The following is a 24,197-nucleotide window of genomic DNA, read 5'->3' as shown; positions in this document are numbered from 1 at the left end:
ATTCACTAAAGCATTATTAACATCCAAGTTCATGCTTGTTAACATTAGTAATGCACCGTGAGTTAACATGAACTATATGAACAAATACTATTGTAAATTTATTGTTTATTGTTTGTTCATGTTAGTAAAAAATACAAACTTATTGTAAAGTGTTAGCCTTGTAATTTGATGTTGCGCTATTAAGTGCGATCACTTTTACGCCACATACACTTGTGCATTAAAAGAATGAAGTGGATATGACTTTACATGTCAGATGAAATTTTGATCTTATCCTGGCTTTTCCATTTTGTATAATGATGTTGGGTAGTGGCTTTGTTTTGAAGCTCTCAAAAGAAAATAAACATGTTGTCAAACTAGCCAATACACCGACCGAATGGTAATGCAATAGAAAAAAAGGCATATACACAGAGAATGGCTTGAAGGTGAGTAAATTATGGAGTAATTTTAATTTTTTGGTGAACAATTCCACTCCAAGTGTCCCAAAGTTTGGTTGAGCAAATAATGTTTTGTACCTTTTGAGTTTAAATTCTTGACGTTGTTTATACCTTGAGATCCAGAGCAGTAAGATATTGAGTTTTGGAAATGACATGAAGGTAAGGCTTACAGTAGGAAGCACACACGTTTTGCTAGTATGTCCAGTGTTTTCAATCTCATAACATCTATTTGAGGTTTCAGTCATTTAAGCAGGGGTGGACTTAACCAATCAGCGTGGAAAGCAGATGCTTAGGGTCCCTATGAACTAGGGGGCCCTGAACAATGCCAAGAAGCCTATATTAATCATTCAGCTCTTTTATACATGTTCTGTCATATGTTGTAAAATCTGTCTATAACTGTTAAGATTTTAACATTATTACTTCTTTTGAAATATTTCCCCCATGAATAGTGGAGAGTTCCTTCCAAACTGCACATGCAAACATTAAAGTCTAATCACAAATATGGCTTATTGACTGTAAATAGTTAATGAACTTGTTATTTATTTGTGAATTGGTTGTATTTAATTTTACATTAAGAAGATAAAGGTTCCACTTAAGACATATTTTTAATATGCTGTTTATTTATGAAAAAATATTGAATCTACAGAGATAAAATATCAATAGAGAAAGAGAATGTTTACAGTTTCAATGCTAGGGCCCCTTACCTGGAATTACTAAGGGCCCCCAAACCACCAAGTCCACCCCTGCATTTAAATACACATAAAAACTAGTAAAAAACATTTAAGGTTTGTGAAATACATGCTGATGTCTAGAGGAGACAGCAATGAAAATCCTTTTACACATTACCTGAAGATGTAAGTTATTCACAACAGATACACCGTTTAGGTAACTAGAACGTTGACTCTATTCTTCTCCCAGTTAAACAGCCTCTTACTTTCATGTATTTTAGGAGAAGTAGATGGATGGGGTTTTTGTACAGCTAGTGTTTTCCAGCCAATGATAATCGTCCGGTGAGGTCTTAATGTGACTATTTTTTAATTTTACAGCATCAATGTTGTAATGTAATTACTATACATTCATTTACATAGACTTAAGCATTAATTTAGTTGTTTAATCGTAAAACGGACTGAACGACGAGGTGAGCGCAGAAACGGGGGAAAAGAATGGCGTGCTTCTTGATTGGTCTGGGACACACTATTTACTGTAAATCTATCAGGCAGTGAAGATCACTGTTTTTTAAAGTAATCAAACCTTAAAACGAGGCAATTTGTAATGGAAAGACAGTTCACTAGAATTGATGAGGCCGGATGGCTGAAATCAAAAGTCTGTGTGCATATCGACATTGACATGTTGTAAATCCAGCAGCTCTATTCAATTCAATTTCTATAGCGCTTTTACAATGTAGATCGTGTCAAAGCAGCTGCACATAAAAGATTTAAGTAAATTGAAACAGTGTCAGTTCAGTTTTCAGTGTTGAAGTTCAGTTCAGTTCATTGTGTTTTAATATTCACTGCTGAGAGTTGCTGAAGAGCAAATCCATCGAAGGTCCACAGGTCCCAAACCAAGCAAGCCAGTGGTTACAGTATCTCTAATCTCTCCACTGCAGGGCAAACTAACATGACAGCACTCACAGCCTATCAAAGACTAAATAATATGAAGTTGTTTAAATAACAAAATATGTTCTTACACATATTTTTGAATCTGAATATCAGATAATTCACTGTTTAATTAACCGCATACTGTATAACTTTTAAACGCTACATGACAGATTTGATGCATGATCATGGAAAATAAATGTCTAGATTTAAAATAAGTCACAATAATTAAAATTCTGAGTATTCAAAACTTACATGTGAAGGGTTAACTCAGAAAAACGATAGTGTTTCTAGATGATACTTGGAGAGTCTGTGTTTGCAAGAGTTTGAAAATATCTGCTACCATATAATTTATTGCTATTCTTATGTTTTATTTATACACCAAAGCCTGATTTATTGATTATTAGACTTCCTAAGAGGGTTTCTGTCACTCCCCACAAGCTGGTTTAGGACCAGCGCTTGTAAAATGTGATAGGACTTATGGGCCACACATTCGCCGTTCACGCCTGTCAGACTGTTTCTAAATGAAGGGACCTTTGATCTCTCAAAGATTTCTCGTTTCCATTCAGCACTCAGTAGCAACACCAAACAACACACTTATCACCCCTAAAATGCTGCAGACCTAAAACACTAAAGACTGCAGAAGTCACACAGCAAGGGACCTTCTCAAAGAAAAATCTCTCTATATCACCAGATCAAATCCACACGCTTCCTAAGCTGATCCGCTTAGTTTCCCCCTTGATAACATCAGACATCTTGGATTTGTTTGAAACATTCTCAACCTACATTCAAGCTTTGCCTTGAAGACTTAGAAAGGCATTCAATCACCTGGGCACAGTTGTATTCATTCAACGTCAAAAGCGGAAGCCTTTGACGTTATTTCCCACTCTTTTAGAATAAGCAAGTCTTTAAATAGCAGCCCTGCATTTAATCAGCCTCTCAAGATTCAAAAGGAACGATGAACTTTGCCCACTGTCAGAATGAACTGACTGAGGTTGCATATGAGGCAGCTAGAGGAAAAAAAAGAGGCTGAAGGACAGATGAAAAGAAAGAAACTCATCATATATAACAGCAGCTGTTTGAACTGTACAATATACACCACTGAAGCAATTATCCAAATGGATATTGTTCAAATTTTAATGAGAAAAAGAAAAGTATCACTACAGTATTATTATAATTGGTATTTTTATAAAATTATATGTGTCAAAAAGTGAATTGATTTCCATATGAATTAACATAAGCCAGTCACTTACACACAGTAATTGTGTCAGTTTAAATCCATAATTACAGCGCCAGTAGTAGTACTAGTAGTAGTGGTACTACTACTACTACTGCTGGTACTAATACTAGGGTTGGTTGATTAATCGAAAAGTAATTAATTCGATTGATTAATCAAAAAGTAAGAAATTACAATGATTGTAAGGGCCCACACATTTTGGGGCCCCCCAGAGACATTGTCAAGGGCCCACTAAGCAACCATCCCCCAACCCCCCCCAGCCCGGAAAAAAACACCCACCCACCCGATCTTCAGTTTCGTTAGTGAAACACCCCCATCCAACGACTTGTAATATATAAACATATTTACTGTACAAAACCTGTCAGCGAACTATGAAATACAAAATAAAATAAAAAATAAAATATTCATTCATTAATTGTAATAGAGTTAAATTTTTCAGTTAATTGAGATTTTGATTTTAGGTCAAATTGCCCAGCCCTTACTACTACCACTACTACTACTGAGCAATTCCATGCAAATGTCAACCTTGCCATGAGAAAAAAAAAAGTTTTCTGATCCCACATCACTGCAGTGAGTAGTTTTGGAAAATATAAACAGATGTTTCAATATAATGTTAACATATATACTTTCTCTGTGAATTTATGTTTTCAGATTTTACCTCAAATGTCACATGCATGACACTGAAATTGCTCTACTACTACCACTACTACTAACAATAATAATATAACAACCAACAAACACAAATATTCATAGTTCAATTTATTTTTATGACAAACATTAATAATAAACTAACATTTATAGTTCTTTTCTCTTTGCTTGCAAATGTTAAACTGCTGAGCTTTTATATTTTGTAAAAATCCACAGAGAAATCTGTTGGCAACATATTTTTAATCTATACTTAATATAAACTGATCATATTTGGGGCATGTCGCATTTTCGAATGCATGTTATAATTGGCCCTCATTATGGGTCAGGGAGTCTCATAACGGTGTTAATGCTTTTGACCCATTATTTTTGAAGTATAATTGATTTACTCTAAAAGCAACGTCTTCAAAAAAACATCTCAGCCAGCATAAAAATTAGCGCTGGAGGTTTAGTGTCACACTAAGTTACTATATGATCGATGGTAAAGTGTGTGCAGCATGTGGGTGGAACAGTTGGAGCAGTGTTGGGATGGAGAGAGAGGCATGCGGCCCTACTGTTACTCGCACGCTCACACTTTCACTGAGGAAAGTCGAAAGGCTGCTGACAGAGGTGCTGACATGCTCTGCGGGTAAAAATAAAACATCATAAAAAATAACACGCCTGATGTAGTTAGACATGTTTGTGAGAGTCAACAGACACAGCGGGTGTGATGACACAGATGTTCACAATATGAATTGCATCACATGCAAACATGCAACGATGCAGGAATCTGAAAACCTGCTGGTATTATTTGGAAATATGTCCAGAACTTGAACTTGGTGTGTTCGGAACAGGTATATTCAGAAAGCATTTGGGTTTGATGTAAAGAGACAGGCTGTCAGGGCTGTCGGGGAACAGGACAAGTGAGGAGCTGTTAATTAGACAGTGGAGGGGGGCACATATTTGTGACCGCTGCCCTCCCACTCTTATTCTGTCTTTCTGTTTAATTCACGGTGAAGACATGCAACATATATTGAGGTCAGACACAGCCACAACCTCTAATCTTTATCCATAATTAACTAACAGGACAGAAGACTTATGCCACATATATTTAATCACCACCAGTAAGAATCTGTTGGAATTATTAGTCAGTGGAAGAAACTGGACTAGATGTTGCCAAATGGCGTCATATAACTGGAGCCAGTTCAGCAGTTACACCATGTAGGCTGTCAAATTGACACGTCTCGCTTGAGAATCGAACAGGCCGGGTCTCTTGGCTCACTGGCCAGTTTGGCTGCTTCCTTGGCAGGCTTCTATTTCTCATTGGACAGCATTGGCTCTTCTCATAGTCATGAGTTCAATTTTCTGCAAGAACAGGGTGTGATCTACTGACACTCAGTGGGCTTTTGAGTTAGGGATTCTGTTATGGTGTTAGAACAAGTAGTGCATTGGTGCAGGATGCACATATTGAGGATTTATGGACAAAATTGTACAAATTTATAGATATGATTCCACAAACATGTATTATGGTAGACGTACAACAAATATTGTTATAAAAATAGTATTGTTGTTTCTACTGCATGGGGTGATTAATATTCATTCAATTCATTAACAGAAAAATGCAGAAATATAAAAACATATAGAATCATAATAAATCTGAATTATTAGCCCCCCTTTCATTTTTTTAAAAATCTTTTTAAATATTTCCCAAATGATGTTTAACAGATCAAGGGAATTTTCACAGTATGTCTGATAATATTGTTTCTTCTGAAGAAATTCTTATTTGTTTATTTCTGCTAAAATAAAAGCAGTTTTTAAATTTTTAAAACCCATTTTAAGGTTAACATTATTAGCCCCTTTAAGCTATATATTTTTCAATGGTCTACAGAAAAAAAACATCGTTATACAGTATTGCCTAATTACTGTAACCTGCCTAGTTAACCTAATTAACCTAGTTATGCGTTTAAATGTCACTTTAAGCTGTATAGAAGTGTCTTGAAAAAATATCTAGTAAAATATTATTTACTGTCATCATGGCAAAGATAAAATAAAACAAGTTATTAGAAACGAGTTATTAAAGCTATTATGTTTAAATAAAGTGTTGAGAAAGTCTCTCTGTTTAACAGCATCATTTTTTTAAGAGATTTAAGAAACCAGTATTTAGTTAAATTATCCTGATTTTCAAATCACAGCAACCGAAAACATTTGTTCAAAAGACTATGTTTTAAATGACCATATTTGTATTTTCATTTTCAAATGAAGCTTATCAGACCTTTGTGAAGCAAATAAATAAATAAATAAATAAATAAACAAATAAATAAAACATCTTACTCAAATTCATATCTAATAAATGCAGTAAATCCAAAGAACTTGATTATTTACAAGAGACTTATAAAAATAATAATCAAATAGCAAAAGCTAGCTCATTTAAACCAAATATTAGTCTTAAAAGAGCAAAGTGATTCAATACACTGAGGGCTTCAGAAACCCACAAGTTCAAAGAAACAACGGGTCTAAACTATGTTTGGGACATAACTGGCATTTTAAATGCTTTATAGAAATTTAATTAAGCATAAACAGAACATAAAAAAGTATCATTTGTTGGGGAAAATATATACATGATCAATTTAATTATAGACGTGGGAGGTTTTAAACTTTATATTAAATATAATCATATATTTTTTAAATGGTTAATAATAAACAATGAATGTGAAGTGATTCTAAATGGACAGTAATTTATCATATTCGTAAAAAAGTATGCAAAACTGAGTTAAGGATTATCATCTCTCCACGTAGGATCAATGAACAGCACTTAAATTAACGCACGTTAAAAGTAGGCTAAGTAGTCTATTTGCAAAGTATATTTACATAGTCAATACTCGACAAGAAGGCTGCTACAATATGGATTGAATACTTTACTAAGGTGTTACTAAGTAACATTAACGCTCTAATAACACTAAGTAATGAGTGTAAATAGCACCTGCGCTTCACCTGCCTTCTAACAGCCCTCTTTACTGAGAAACATCCGTGTGTTTACTGCAGTCACGAATATCAGCCACGAATCTGTCGTCACACAATACTTATGTACAGTATTAAAGCTTCTTAATATTGATCATAAGGTATTACTTGAAACAATTTTAAACATAATTTATTTCCATAACTCTTCAAACACTGACCGAAAAGAAAATAACTAGGCTACAACAGTAACAATCTGCTGTGGTCACAATGTAAGAAAATACGCTCGGCAAAGTTTCTTACCTTAAACCAGTAATTTCCAGCAAACTTGGTCCTTACAGTTGGGAATATGACAAGCTGGAGATTCCGTGTAGAGGTATTTGCAACTTAATTAAGACGTTACAGCGTTTTTCCTGGACGAGCTGCGGTCGCGCGCACCGGAGATGCTGCAGGATGAGCGCGTGGTTGCTTGACTCGGCGAGCGCGAGAGAAACTCATATCTGTGGAGTCCTGAACATTACATTGCTCAGTACTCCATCACTCCCCTGTAACCAGGTAACTGCTCTTCCGCGGGCACACGCCAAGGGAAGGTAGGCGTTGATATTACTCCGGTACCCGTCAGCGAGTCTGTGTGCACGCGCGCGTGTCTCACAGGTTTGTTGTTGACTATGAGCTGTAAGTGAACTGCTGCGTGCTGATTTGCCTACAAGAATTCCAAAAGTATAAAGTCCATGTTATGACCCTGGATGCGAATAAACAGCTGCTAATTTGATTCAAATTACTTTGTTTAATTACTTTGTATCAAATTAACTTTGTGCCTGCTTTATAATAAACAGCTTTTGCAAAGTATTTCAATTTCAATATTCAACTTAATTGAACAGAATTTGTATCTGTGGATCTGCAAATGAACTTGAGTGATGTAATATTGGATACCCTGTTAAACAGTACAGATTAGTATTGGTTTACATTTTCAAATAGCATTTAATAAGTATTAAATACATTTTCTGTGCATTTCTGTATAGGTTCTGATTATTACACCGAAAACCAATGAGTAAAATAGGTAACATTTTGCTATATGTTCTCTTTGGTATATGTTAAAGAATATTATGTGTAAGAAATAGAATATAAATAAACTGGATTAGTTAGTAGTTACATAAAAAAACATCACAACTTTTAAAAGTTATTAAATATTAAATAACAAACAGATTGCTACTGTAAAGTGTAAGTCAAGTTTGTAGTGATACTGTTTACAAAAAACTGCTTATGAATGCTACAGCATCCTGGAGTATTAGGTCTACTGAAGGGATAAACTGTAATAAATACTGTAGTATACTTTAGATTTTACTTCAGTAAAATGAATTAATGAAGTCCCAACAATATTTCACTTTATGGAACATACCAAGTCAGGCACCATGTTTAGTTACAGTGTATTAAAACTGAATAACAGACCTACAAAGCCCAAGAGTATCTGACGGCAAACTTGCATATGCACATGCAATCTCAGACACACTCAATGGAGCTAGTTATATCACTAAAAGAGGTAGGTTTAAGGGCGGGGTTAGGTGTGCACTATAAGATCCAGTAACTTTTAAGTGAACATGTCTAGCATGTTTTAGGACAGTTTAATAATGTTTTCAAAAAAAGTACATGCATGAATAAATGTGAGATATGAGAAGGTTCAATGCATTTCTTACCACGTAAACACAATAAGTCTTGCTAATGGTAACTTTATGTTGTTTTTATACATAACTTTCTAATAAAATGTCTTAAATGATATATCCTATAAAACAAGAAATACAATTAATCTAATATAATTGTGGCACTTAAAAAATAATAGTATAAAATTCACCAAAACCTTGAATTTCTTCTTCGACACACCAGAAACATAATACAGTAGTGATGTCTGCTCTAGATCCTTAATGAGATATCTGGGATCAAAGAAGTTGGGAGATCAGCTGTCAGTCACACGAGTGTAAAAGAGCCAACAGACAGTAAACTGAAAGACTGATCTACTCAAGAGGTTAAAGTTAAAAGGATTTTCACTGACGAGTCATACAATATTATTCATGCACAAGAAAACACTCTCACGGAGTACATGCATGGTTAATGACCTTTAAAAGCACATGTTGCCAGGTAAAAACCAAGAGGTTGCTAGAAATAAAAGCTCTTTAACAATATAATTCAATAAAATTCACCTTCAAAATATTGGCTTTGGTGCAGGAAATTCTGCCAAGGTAACATTTTAAAATTGGAGAATGAATGTCTGAATAAATAAATAAATAAATAAATAAATAAATAAATGCTAATTTCATGATTTAGAACCATATTTTGATATCCAGTGCTCATTTTGGCATGTAAAAACCCTACTTGTCAGATTTGCTGAAGACAAAAAATGAACAATGGAAAGCTATGAACAGTTATTGCAGATAGATTTATCATCCCTCTTACTAATAAGTCAAATTATTATATAATAATTATAAACTGTTTGCTCCTCTGTTAGACTTCATTATGTTGTACCATGTAATAGTGATGACAAAAAGGTAAAAAGTGTACATTTTAGGTATGTTTGCCTTCGCTGTCTACATTGCTCATCCATCCATCCATCCATCCATCCATCCATCCATCCATCCACTCACCGGCCACTTTATTAGGCTGCTTGTTAACTTCTTGTTAACACAAATTTCTAATCAGCCAATCACGTGGCAGCAACTCAGTACATTCAGGAATGTAGACATGGTCAAGACAATCTGCTGCAACCAAGCATCAGAATGGGGAACAGATGATTTAGGTGACTTTGAACGTGGCATGGTTGTTGGTGCCAGACAGGCTGATCTGATTATTTCAGAAACTGCTGATCTACTGGGATTTTCACGTACAACCATCTCCAGGGTTTACAGGGAATGGTCCAAAACAGAGAAAATATCCAGTGAGCGGCAGTTCTGTGGGCGCAAATGCCTTGTTGATGACAGAAGTCTGAGAAGAATGGCCAGACAGGTTCAAGCTGATAGAAAGGCAACAGTAACTCAAACAACCACTGGTTACAACCGAGGTATGCATCTCTGAACTCACAATGTCGAACCTTGAGGCTGATGGGCTACAGCAGCAGACCACACCAGATGCAATTCCTGTCAGCTAATAACAGAAAACTGAGGATACAATTGGCACAGGCTCACTAAAATTGCACAATAGAAGATTGGATAAACGTTGTCTGGTCTGATGAGTCTCAATTTCTGCTGTGACATTCGGATGGTAGGGTGAGAATTTGGCGTCAACAACATGAAAGCATGGATCCATCCTGCCTTGTATCAATGGTTCAGGCTGCTGGTGGTGGTGAAATGGTGTGGGGGATATTTTCTTGGCACACTTTGGACCCATTAGTGCCAACTGAGCATTGTGTCAATGCCACAGCCTACCTGAGTATTGTCCATTCTTTATGACCACAGATTACCCATCTTCTAATGGCTACTTCCAGCAGGATAACACACCATGTCATAAAACTCCAATCATTTTGGACTGGTTTTTTGAACATGACAAAGAGTTCAATGTACTCAAATGGCCTCCACAGTCACCAGATTTCAATCCTATAGAGCACCTTTGGGATGCATATATACACTGTTACTGTATATATAGAGTATGGTTAGCAGAGCTGAAATTTCAGCATGATGCAGCTAAGATTAAAGTAGGAAAACATTTGATATAGGACAACCTTTGTATGATATGGTTCTTTTCCCAAATTTTTATTGTCTAATTTACATCATTTGTGTAACTCTTAAATGTTACAAGACAGCAAACTTTCATTTTCATTGTATCAATAACATCAAGTCCACCGAGGTAAGCCTGTTTATGTAAAGGAAATGCGATCCAATACAAAAAAAAGACTTGGCAAACATGACTTAAACAAACATAAATACAATCATGAACACAAACACGAAGACGAAATTCATCAACAGAGGCAGGGTTTTACAAACCTATAACTGACACAATGGGTTTCTTCTAATTCAGTACTATAAATAATCACTTAATACAGCAGCAAATGCAAAAGAACACATTTCAGCATACACCTATCTGTTTAAATAACATTAAAGGTGCCATAGAGTGCCTTGATTTCATATGATGAATTGTTCTCTCCCATGCAGCTAAAGTAGTTCCAGGCAGGTTCATATCACTTTGGAATGAGATGAGATGTGTAAGAAAGTAGTACTAAACAGAGCAGCAGTAAGAACTTGACAAATGTCTTTAAAAACAATGTGTGAACAGCGCATTTAGCATAAGCAGAACCACTGACTTCAGTCTGTTGAATCATTAAATATTGCAAGCATTCTACAGCCCCTCGTTAATTATTCCTATCCATATTGATTACTCAGCTCCATTATTTTTAATTACAACTGCTCTGTATAAAGGAAGGGCACAGTGGCTCAGTGGGTAGCAGCATGATTGCCTCACAGCAAGAAGTTCTCTAGTTCAAGTCCCGGCTGGACCAGGAGGCCTTTCTGTGGGTAGTTTACATGTTCTCCCCATTTCTGCATGGGTTTCCTCTGTGTGCTCTGGTTTCCCCCACAGTCCAAAGACATCCAATATAGGTGAATTGAATAAACAGATATTGGATAGAACGGGAGAGTTGTAATAGGGGTGTACTATCAGGGCTGGGTTGTGGCAGGAAAGGCATTCACTAGTAAAATATTTGCCAGCATAATTGGCGGTTTATTCTGCTATGGCGACCCCTGATGAAGTAGGGAATAAGCTAAAGAAATGTGAGAGAGGTGTGAGTGATAAGAGTTCAAATGTGCTGCAAGTAAAAACTTCCATATAGAAAAACACCAACATCCTAATCATTTTAACATCAATAACACATGCAAATACAGAAATGTGCTGCAAATGTCCTGTTTAGACTCAAAGGGGCTCTATTTTAACAATCTTAGGGCGATGTTTTCACATCTACTTTAGCTATTTTAAGGATGGAAAAAAATGCTCTGTGCCCTGGTGCATGGTCTAAAAGGGTTGTGTTTATTCTCTTAATGGGTTATGGCAGCCTGATCTCAGGAGGAAACGTAAGTATTTTACGCTTTGTCAGTTTAGTGGCTAATTCATACGAGTTCAGTCGCACGAAAATGTACGATTTCAAAAAGGAGGCATGGCACCCAACCCCACCCCTAACCCCTAACCGTCATTGGGTTATGAGTAAATCGTACAAAATTGTACAAATTAGATCGTATGAATTCATACGAATTAGCCACTAAGTCAAAAAGTTAAAAATTGCCATGCTTAATTGCGTTGGTTATGGGCATGTTTTGAGTATATCATGCATTAAACAAATCAGAGACTCATTTCCCATTCCTGTAATTCTTTTCCATATTTAAAGATATTTGTGTATTACCTTACATGCCTGTCTGAATAAAGCAATGTGTATGCAAGGACCCGCATAGGTACTAACTCGCTGTTTAAATAATGAAAACTCTGCACTATTGACTGTAGACCAGCGTTTTGTCGGTCAATGGTGCTGCCTATTCCAGTTGCCTCATATCGCACCAACAATGCGCTTTAACACATCTGCTTTTCAGTCTAGCATGCTTGAGTCCACACATTGACCCAAATACATTTGCTATTTAAACCATAAATAGCTGTAAATAACAATAAATGGTCTGAAAATAGCAAAAAAAAAAAATAAATAAATAAAACCTTTCGTCATGCTTGGTGCTAGTTTGCATCAGGTGTATAATAGGGCCTAAGCCCAAGGTGCTGGAGATCTGAAAGATGATTTTTTTGTTGTTGTTTATTTTAACACCCTGATGATATGGTTCCTTATAGATTGTAAATTTTTTTTAGCCCTAAGGATCTAACAAACACAATAATTGCTAAATGAAATGTTATTTTTTTATTAGTTAATTTAATCTTTTTTTTTCTTCAGCTTAGTCCATTTTTTCATCAGTGATTGCCACAGAAGAATGCGTTTCACTCCATAATGTGTTTTATGCAGCAGATGCCCTTCCAGCTGCAACCCAGTACTGGTAAATACCCATACACTCTCACATCCACACTTATACACTACGGCCAATTTAGTTTATTAAATTCACTTATTCACATGTCTTTGGACTGTGGGGGAGACCAGAGCACACGGAGGAGAAGACTGAGAAGAGTTTTTTAATCATTACGTGTCATTCCAGGCTCATGTGGAAACACAACTGGAATTGTACCTGCTTGTTTTAAGAATGATTCAGCACGATAATGGAAAAGTGGCTCTAAACAAGAAGCATCCAGGTTCAACACCTTTTGCAGTGTATTTGTGTATTTGAATATGTTTTGAGAATTTGCATGTGTTGTTTAATTGATGAAGATGTTTTCTCAATTTGTTAGTGTTTTTCTATTTGCTTGTGTTTTCCAAACTTGCAGCACATTTGTGTTCTCTTGTAGGGTGGCCCAGAGAGCTTAACGTGCTGCAATTTAAGAAAACACGTGCAATTACAAAAACACCAGCAAATTGAATAAAGATCTTCATCAGTTAGAACACAACAATTAATAAAACGCGCTGCATTTTCTCACTACGCAAAAAAATGAAACACATCGGAAATGTTTTATGGGGATCCAAAAATGTGAAGGACAATTTAAAAGGTGTTGCGAGAAAATGCAATGCATTTTTGTTAGGGTTGGGCATCTAAGCTATAATGCCGATCCGATACGCATCTCGATACAAAGAATACGATCCGATATATTAGCGATACATTTGTGACATATTGCAATGCAACATGATACGATTCACACCCACATCACGATACGATGCGATATTTCAGCACTAATTAGATCAAGTTTATGAGATGATGTGAAAGAGGATGCTGTGCCATTGAATGAGTTTGATCATTTATTAACCAAGCAAAACCAAGACTTTTTTTTTACAAACTGGCTCTTCTCTCAGAGCCAGAGTGTCAGATTACAGTAGAGGGCCATTTTAGAACATATAGCACATATTATTTAAGTATTTTCAAGATAAACAGAATGTATAAGTGCAATAGCTATATATTAAAAATATATATATATTTGCACTCTTTCAACATAAAGGTTTACCATTGCACAACAAGAATTGTGATTTAACTTTTCAACTATGAAAACAAGTTTTACAAAGATATTTTGCCACTGATTATTCAAAACTTAAGGTCGTGAACTTGCAGTGTTATGCTGCTTTGAAACATCACTGTCACTGTAAACAACAGGCTAATAAAAATATAACAAACCAGCAATCTTCTTGCTGTGAGGTGGTCAAACTACCCACTGTGCCACCGTGACACCCAATTATTTTTATCATTATTATTATTATTATTATTATTATTATAATTAAATAAAAATTAACAGGAGGAGCGGTTTAAAACCTTCGTTCTCCGTGACACTAGGCTGAATATCTTTGCAGATGAACAATGCAATAGCATTCGTTATTGGCGTAGAGCGCACAAAACTGTTGCGCACGGAAAAAAAAACTTGCAATGCTTTTCTGACCACTTTTGGAGCTGGTTGAAGCAGTGCGAAAGCTGGGGATGCAGGAACACTGGAAGATGCTTTCACAACAACACCGTGGCGCCGCTTCAAGTGAGATTTCAGATTAGTCATACTGCCCGCGTATTTTACAGATGCGCGGCACATTTTGCAAATTGCATCTGTCCTGTCATGTCGTCCATCCTTAAATCCATAATGTTGCCATACTTTAGATTTAAAACTCAGTGAGGAATAAAATGTTTGTTTTGCTTCTCGCGCTTTCTGAGGGCGCTCCAGTAGCTTCATCCGCACACCTGATACACTGAGTTGTAGTGTGTGCACATCCGCAAATCCGTTGCTAAGGCTTACTTTATGTAGGTCGATTAAATTATGCGCCAAAAACAGGTTGACAACACTTGTTAATAAATAAAAAATACATTCTATATTAAAAATATGAGCTGTATCTCGGAAAAATCAATGCATCTCGCAAAAACCGATGCATCTCGATTTGCTTCCAAAATTTCATTCATCCTCTGCTGCTCAACCGATGCACTCGCATCGTGCACGCGCATGACCGCGTATCGATACATATCGATGAATCTTCCCATCCCTAATTTTTGTAATATGTTTGCGTTGTGAGAAAATGCAGCACATTTTATTAATTGTTTGCTTTGTGGAAAAATGTAGCGCATTTATTTAAAAGTGTGTTTGTGTTGTAAGGGTTTGCAGCATCGTGCTGTCAAACAGATAAGGATCTTTTCTTAATTTGCTGGTGTTTTTTTTGTAATTGCATGCGTTTTTTAAATTGCAGCACATAAAGCTCTCTCGGCCACCATACTCTAGAGGGGCGCGAGACATTGAGGCATGCGTTCGAGTAAATTATGATGACGATTTTTATGCGCTCACTAGAAGGAATAATATGATTAACGTTAGCTCCACAGCTAACTATCAGACACCTGTGGAGTTTATGCATTTGTTGTAAATGAGGGCGATGCCAACCCTCTTGTGCACCACCAGAGGGAACCGTCGCCAGAATTCTGATTCGACTCACGGACTCAAAATCCCATAAGCCCTGCTACCTGGCACTGATTACGGTCCAGGTGCAACTCATCAGCTCTCGTGTATATATACCGCACTCACGCTCCGGTTCATTGCGAAGTCTTGATTTGCCTGGCTGTCATTTCTGAGCGTTCCATACTCCCTGCTTCGGACTGATCTGTGTTTCTGACCCTGTGCCTGTTCTACGATTACGAAAGACATCTGCCTGCCCCTGATCTCCAGCCTGTTATTCTGACCAGTAAGATATCTGCCTGCCTTTGAACTTTTGCCTGTCCCACGTTCTGTCTCCTGGATTGCCCCTTTGTGTTTGTTTGTATGTGTGCTCTTAATAAAGCTTGCAAATGGATTCAATGCCTTCTGACTCATCACAACAGAAGGAGGGGGGTTCATCTGATCCAACACTCACTGACAGCGACGCACAGTTACGTTTTGATGATGGCGATCGCCATCATCAAAACGTAACTGTGCGTCGCTGTCAGTGAGTGTTGGATCAGATGAACCCCCCAGCATTAGGGCAGGCATCTGCCCTGTTCCCCAATCTGGAGCCTCCTGGTGGAGTTGGGAAAGCCACAGTCCTTTTGGGTGGCTCTACGGGACTCACCAGCTCTGATATGGAGTTCCAGAAAATGCTCATTGATGAGCGTATGCGCTGTGAGAACCACAAGACCAACTATCAGACACTAAAAATGGAACGCTCAGAAATGACAGCCAGGCAAATCAAGACTTCGCAATGAACCGGAGCGTGAGTGCGGTATATATACACGAGAGCTGATGAGTTGCACCTGGACCGTAATCAGTGCCAGGTAGCAGGGCTTATGGGATTTTGAGTCCGTGAGTCGAATCAGAATTCTGGCGATGGTTCCCTCTGGTGGTGCACAAGAGGGTTGGCATCGCCCTCATTTACAACAGCATTCCAGTAAAATATATACAAATAAAACAGAGGGGGTGCTTTTTAAAACTAATGACGGTGAATGAATGAAAGTCAAACCGATGAGCGTCTGACCAAAAAGTGCACTTCTGAATCAAATCAGCAGGATGCTCATCTGGATCTTTCACTTACTTGGAAGGGTGAAGACTACTGACTATTTTTACATGGACATCTGTAATAGTTATTTGCCTTATTCTACAGTAAATAAGACAATAATATATTTATGTGAAGTGCTTTTTTGAAAGTTGTGTCACCAGGCTATCCACGTTTCCTGCAGAGTCTCGTGTACTTTAGAGTGTTTCATCTTCAATTTCTCGACTTTAACTGCAGTTCGGCAATTTAACTTTCACTCATGAACATTTCATTCATGCCCCCGTGACAAACTGGGGTATTTGATGAGAATACGAAGGACTGGTGGAAGAGTGTTTGTTTTATTGATACCACACGTCGAATAGAAAGGAAAAAAAAAACCTTCGCATTTCGCTGTCAGTAAGCCGTGTGTGTGGATCTTGTCACAAAATGTGGCAAAAGGTCCTACATGATGGTAATAGTTTGATTGCGGTGTTTACTTCAATATACCACTAATATATGCATACTCCACATCTTTATTCCATTTCTGTTTAGCTCAATTATGAAATTGGTTGGATTAAAGTAATCAAAAATCGCTGTTTACATTGTAGACTCTTAATCAGAGTATTGTCTTAATCATATTAAAATCATATTAAAGTATTGATGCCAATGTAAACATACTCAATGTTCAACTCAACCACACCGTCAGGGCTCTGCGAACTTAACTCTGTGAAGCAGCAATTTCAGTACGTATGGTCAGATGATTTAAGGTTTGTCGTGTCAGGAATCCAACCACAGATTAGCATGTTGTCCTCACAGAAACGGTTTCAGCCATCACACTAAATCAGGTAGCTGTATATTTATGTTTCAATGTAATTAATTCTAAACACTATAAACACAGCAAGTAATATGTGAATGATGTTTGCACATGCATTGTAGTTTTGGCTCGAGGGAGGGGTGCCTTTGGGGAGGGCACGAGTGAAATTGGACAAACTAGTGGGGGCGTGTGTCCTAAAAGTTTGAAACCCCTGCTTTAGGCCACTATAGCTTGGTCTACATTGAGTTAATCTTCATGAAAATAAACTGCTGCTTATTGCAAGTAGATCAACTGCAGAACTTCCATTTCCATCTGCGCTTTTAATATTGTGATCTCACTCTAATCTAGCATAAAACTGTCCATCTGAGGTGTGCTTTAGTAACTATAGTCAATGCGTACGAAGATTGCTCTCCTTTTTCTCGTGAGCCATCTAAAACCGGATCCAAATCTGATGTTGTGGCGTCAAGATTATGTCACAGGATGCAAGAAATCAATAGCTCATTACTTGCACTTGACTCAATGATCCCTGCCTTGTTTATTCACAAACATCTATATCATTGAAAACTGTTGAGGCCAATACAAGCAGCAATTCCCAAAGGTGTGCTCCAAGAATCTATCAAACCTAGGCCGCAAAAACAACCACATCAGGCTTCAAACCGACTGTCCCGATTTCACCATGCCCTCTTCGGCGTTAAAAATGGGCTCCATTAGTGGCTTGTCCGAGTGTTAGTTCATAGGCAGCCTGAAAGTCTGCTGCATCTGACCGGTCGGGTCTGTGGGTCCACTCTCACAGTGTGCTAAAGGTCATCGCTAAGGTGCTCTGCCTGCTTCTGTTCCTGCATCATTAAGCCAGCATGAGGCTTGTAAATGTCAACAAGTATAACCCCCCAAGCGCTCTGCTATGCTTCAGAGCATCATCATTTGTGTCAAACCTCTCCTACCTGCAGTACTGAGTGGGCCCGCAAACACAGAAGATTGGCCGATTTCCTGTGTAACCAGAACCGATTATTCATTTGTCTTGCGTATCGCATTGATTGGCAGGATCAAAAAATAGGAAGCCCCTATAGGTAAATGCTTGTTAGCCCGAACATACTGTCTGTGTTATATCAGATCTGTCAGGCTCCCTTCAGGCTATGTGATGATTCCTGATATATAAATCTAGCAGATGCGAGCGCTGAACGTATTCCTGTCTTTGCCAGTTCACTCACTTAATGACCGGTCTAGCAAATGCTCGTCGCTGGGGTCACAGTCGAAGCCTCAAACAACACCGCCTACAGCAACTGTCTGATGGAATTCTGGTGCACAAAACTAGAAAAGTCTTTTAGTGTTTTTGTCATTTAGAGCTATTTTTATTGGTGCTATGTAGCGCCTGCTGAACTTGTTCCACTGGGGTTGTGAGATTTTTGGACTTGCTTTTGTATTTTAAGCATGGCTGATTTGCCAACCATGGCATGGAGTTGTTTATTTGAGATGTGGATATGTTTAAAATATGTTAGTTTAAGAACTAATGCCGAGTACTAAATTAGTTGACAAGAAATGTATTTTTTCATACACACTACACACACACACAAAGAGGGTGGGCATGAAATTGGTAGGATAAAGAATAAAGAGAGGTTGTTAAAAGATAATCTGATTTGAAAGAGAGTTCGTCCTCTTGTTTAGTAGGATTGGTTGCCTCATAAAACATAATTCACTGAGGAAGAGAGTTCAGTCTAGTTCATAGAATCTCCAAACACCATGTACTGTACAAACACACTTGCACGTACCTACCCTTGTTTGAACTGGGGCTGCAAAATATGAGCATCATTAACATTTTATGTGCAATGAAGCTGCAATCTTTGCAAACACATGCAAATTTGACAACACTACACTAATTTTATAACTGATAAAAGGAAATTGCACAGTTGGGGGGAATTCTTTGTTTGTAAAAACACATTAAACGTTTAAAATGTTAACTGAAAATGCTTAGATGTTTATGCTCTACATCAGGGGTCTTCGATCTCATTTCTGGAGGTCTGGTGCCCTGCAGGGTTTACCTCTAGCTTGCCCCAACGCACCTGTCTGGGTGTTTCAAGTATACGAAGTAAGACCTTGATTAGCTTGTTCAGGTGTGTTTGATTAGGGTTGGAGCTAAAATCTGCAGGACACCGGCCCTCCAGGAACAAGTTTGGTGATCACTGCTCTACATGTTGGTTATTAGTATTGACTAAATGGAAATTCAAAATCATTTGACACAGTTCTTTCCTGTGTTGTTGATATCATTGTGACCATGGATCCTAAAACCAGTTATAAGTGTCAAAATTTTTATATTTACCAATAAAAAACCTGAATAAATAAGTTTTCCATTGATGTATACTTCACTGGAACAGGACAATATTTGGCTGAGGAACAAATATTTGAAATCTGGAATCTGATAGTTCAAAACAAATCGATATACTGAGAATCTACACGATTAACATGATAATGCCTTATAGTCAGGTACATTGTTTACTCAAATTGGCTTAGAGTCAGTATGCTGGCCAGTTACATCTGCTAACAGACACAGCCTTGCCAATTCTGGTTCTTAGATAGAGGAGATAACCATAAACTAATTTCCTTTAAGTAATATTAGGCCGCTCCAGGCTTGCTCATAAATTTTGATTTAGCCACTAGATTATATCATACAAAGTCAGTGATTGTCAGAAATCAACAGGTATCTAATGCTGTGCCTATGCTCCATCCATTAAGTCTGACTGTATGAGCAATCTTGATTGTAGGCTGTGGAAACATCAGCCTAAACAGTCTACTAGTTACAATGAGTTCAGGAGATATTAGAATTATACAATAATTTTACATTTATTTGCCAGGCAAAGATTGTGACTATGGACTTCCAAACCATTTATAAGTGTCAATAATAAGTTTTCTATGGATGTACAGTATACTAGAAGAGGTAAATATTTGGCTGAGGTACAATTATTTGAAATTTAGAATCTGAGTGTTCAAAAAAAAGTCTACATACTGAGAAAATTACATTTAAAACCATCTAAAATCATCAAAGATTGAGTTTTTTTATGTTTACAGTATGACTTTTATAAAATAACTTAATGGAACATTATTTTTACTTAATAATCTTAATTTATGGCATTAAAATAATCTAGTTTTGACAATTTGACCCTTACAGTATACTTGTGCAAAAAGAAAGGTTGCATGGACACATTTTTTTATTGAATTAGGACCTATTGAAGGGATTGCTTTTATGAAACAGCAAATAAGCATTTGCATAAACATTACAAAATGTGTATGCATGAATGTTAAAATATATTTTGTATACTTGTAATATTGATAATTCTAATAAATCTTGCTAGTTCAAATGCAATACATACAAACCCAACATTTCAGTAAATGACACTCAAATCTTTGTGGTCATTTTATGGGTTTGTATTTTCAGACAGTAGTAGTCAAATGTGATGTTTGGGCTAGTAAAATTGACATATTTAACATTCTTGTCATTTATTAAAAACATAAGCATATTGCATATTTGTATTTGAAGATTGTAAAATAATGTGTGTGCGTTGTGTTTCATTTGTGAATGCCTGACAACATTTAGGGTAAAGTTGGTTTAATATTCACACATTCATAATATTTAAAAATATAACTTCAGAAAAGTATTCTCTGTAAATTTTAAATGGTGAATTCATATTAGCAGCCAATGACTATCAAAGTACAACATTGTTCAAGTCAAACAAATAGAGCTAATGTAATTTTGAAGTCATACTTCAGACCGAGTATTCAAAGAAGCGCGATAAACAATATATTGAGGTAAAGTTGGTTTTAAATTAACATATTCAGACTTTCTCCCTAATAATATAATTTCAGACTATTAAAAGTATTCTTTACAACTCCTAAATAGTGAACAGTCAATTAAAAAGAGCAATTGTTGTTTTGAAGTCATACTTAAATGAGATTTCAGATCCAATTCAAATTAGCATGGTAAACAACGTGGAGATTGTTAAAATGAATGAATATAAAACCAACTTTTCCTCAATAAAAAGTATAGGGAGCATGTCACAAGTTGTCACTGTTCTAAAAGTAAATATAAAACTAACTTTACCTTAATCCTGGCAACTATGCTTGCTTTTTTGTGAGCTTTTTGTTTTTCTAAATTTAGTTTTCATCCCAATATAACACAGTCTGATGCTTTAACTAAACTAAATGCAAATTTTGTTCAAATGTCTACTGCTGACAACACTTTTGGCTATTATTGGATGTAGACACAAAAGCAATGGATTGAGCTCACCGGTATGATTATGTCCTAAGTGATTACACATTGTGCACAAAGGTAATCCAAATGGACAAGTGACAAACATTTCCACGTAGACCCTGTTGATAATCCAAACTCCACACATGAGGATATTGTTGGATGCTTTAGATGGAGTGTGTTGTGCAATGCTAGAAATGTCACATGACTGGAAGTCCCCTTGTCATGTGACAGGAAGTATCAAAAATCTTTATAAATATTAAACATACAATATTTGTGTCATTGTTAATATGCTGGTTTGGTGCTGGTTTATTTTAAAGACTGTGTGGTGCAGCATTAGTCATCAATTTTACTCCCCCAGATGATATTTATAAAGACTGGACTTTTTAAATAGTACCTGCTAAAAGTTCATTTGGTTTCAACACAGACACATAAAGTACACAACAACAAGTCAAGCATTTCTGTCATAGAGTCTTCATGTGTGGATATAATCTACTAACATAGTAGAGCAAATAAAAATTTCATTAAAATGAATAAATACATTCGAAAGTTTATAAATCATGCTGTAAAATGCTGGTTTCCACACAATTCCTTCATGTTGAAATCAATTAAGTTAACTTGTTTTTACATAAGTTAAAGTTAATTAATTCATTAATAAATAAAAATTGTCTTGATTCAACTCATTTCAATAAAGTAATTTACACAAGCTTCTTTTTTGAGTGCATACATACATATAACAAAATTTAACAATATAACATGTGAAACTTGACCACAAAGATTATTAAAATTGAGATTATATATAACCTGAAAGCTAAAAAATAATAGTAAAAAAAAGTGCGTTGATAGGCATGGGCCGGTATTCTGACAGTATGATAACCTTGAATCAAAACATTACGGTTCACGGTATCACAGTATTGTGATTACTGCTCTAAAATCAGTTTTTATCGGTTCTTTTTAAATGTCTGGGTAAAAAAAACAACAACTTTTCCCCCATTGAACACAAAATATTTTATTATAGGAAACATTTATAATATTTTTCGGAAACGGTAAACATCCAAATATTTCAAACAAACCTTATGCTTCTGCTGTTTTCATTCATTTATTAACACAGATTTCTTAACAACACATAAAAACTCATTTAAAAAACCCTTACATGTATGCACAGTACCTTAGGTGCAGGATAGCAGAAAATTTTAGCGGTGTTAAAACCTTGACTTTTCCAAACCACGGCAAACCTTGTAACTGGTTATCGTCCCGTGCCTTTTCATTGATGTATACTTTGTTATGATACAGCTGTCTAATATCTGAGAGTTAAAACAGTAGAAAAACTGAGACAAAATCATCCATTAAGTTGTGTAAAAGCTGCTCAAATGTACTAAAAAAAATTTTGTTTTTAGAATAGAAAATCTACAAAAATTCTTCTAATGAATTTGAGCATAAAAGAAAAATTTATAATTTTGAAGCATACCATGTATTTTTGGCTATTGCAAAAAAATATACCTATGCAGTGTAAGACTGATTCTGTGGTCCAGGTTGATATAATATACTGTAATAATATATTTAGACATTTTAAATTGAAAGTCTGTATATGTTAACATTTAATTAACTTATGTGAAAAAAAAATGGCCGACATGGTGGCTCAGTGGTTAGCACTGTCACCTCACAGCAAGAAGATTACTAGTTGGAGTCCCGGCTGGGCCACTTGGCATTTCTGTGTGGAGTTTGCATGTTCTCCCCATGTCCGTGTGGGTTTCCTCATGGTTCTCCAGTTTCCCCCACAGCCCAAAAACATGTGGTACAGGTGAATTGACTAAACTAAACTGTATCATTGTGTGAATGATGTGTATGATGTTCCCAAGTACTGGGTTGTGGCTGGAAGGGGATCTGCTGTGTAAAACATATCCTGGAATAGTTGGCGGTTCATTCCGCTGTAGTGACCTCTGAAATAGAGACTAAGCTGAAGGAAAATGAATGATGTGATAGGAAGTATAAGTATGCTGGTTTGGTGCTGGTTTATTTAAAAAGCTTGTGTGGTGCAGCATTAGTCATCAATTTGACTCCCCCAGAAGATATATATAAAGACTGGACTTTTTAAATAGTACTTGCTAAAGGTTCATTTGGTGTCAACACAGACACAAGTGCACAACAACAAGTCAATTCTTTCCGTCATAGAGTCTTCATGTGTGGCTATAATATACTAACATAATAGAACAAATTTAATGAATGTGGAAAAAACAACAACATTCAAAGACTCTTTAAAGAACATTTATTTCAAATAGAACTTTTTGTGTCATTTCCCTTTATCAAATGAATGCATCCTTGCTTAATAAAAGCAGTAATTTCTTTAAAAATTGTACTGCCCCTTTTATCTTTTGAACGGTACATAACAAAAATGCGAACGTGACTCACTCAAATAATAATAAAAATAAACAGTCATGCATGATTCAGTACAGTGCAGATGAGCTGATAAAATGGAAAACTCCATTAGTGCCTCCATTTATTGTGCAGATATGCTGGTATATGGACCTGCATTCAACCTGATTGAAAACAAATTTTAAAAAGCAGGCAGTGGTGGCACAGCAGTGAGGACAGAGAGGCATGAGCCACTGTCACTTCTTTAACCCAAATCTGTCTCTAGGAACTCAGCAGGTAGGCTACACAAGGTAGGTAGTTTTGTAACACTTTATTTTGATGGTCCATTTGATTATTAGTAGACTGTCTGCTTAATATCTGTTGAAACTGCTCCTTAAACCGACATTTAACTGACTATAAGACACTTTCCAA

At 36.4% G+C, this 24,197-nt stretch overlaps 1 protein-coding gene across 3 annotated transcripts in view; it reads right to left on the bottom strand.

The window, feature by feature from the left end:
- sstr3a (somatostatin receptor 3a) overlaps window positions 1-21,600 on the bottom strand; it is a 58,415-nt gene extending 36,815 nt beyond the window's left edge. For 2 of the 3 annotated variants that reach the window (XM_087244667.1, XM_087244665.1), the window contains exon 1: window positions 7,149-7,347. The gene's annotated coding sequence lies outside the window, so the exon portion shown is untranslated. Of the gene's footprint in view, window positions 1-7,148; window positions 7,348-21,452 lie in introns of those variants that run through there. The other variant, XM_087244666.1, reaches the window with a different exon arrangement.
- Window positions 21,601-24,197: the final 2,597 nt, after the last annotated feature.

This window comes from Danio rerio, chromosome 3 (assembly GCF_052040795.2).
Source record: "Danio rerio strain M-AB ecotype USA chromosome 3, GRCz13ab, whole genome shotgun sequence".
Classification (NCBI taxonomy): domain Eukaryota; kingdom Metazoa; phylum Chordata; class Actinopteri; order Cypriniformes; family Danionidae; genus Danio; species Danio rerio.
Note: the sequence above shows the minus strand (reverse complement) of the source record. Positions and strands in the feature narration are given on the sequence as shown.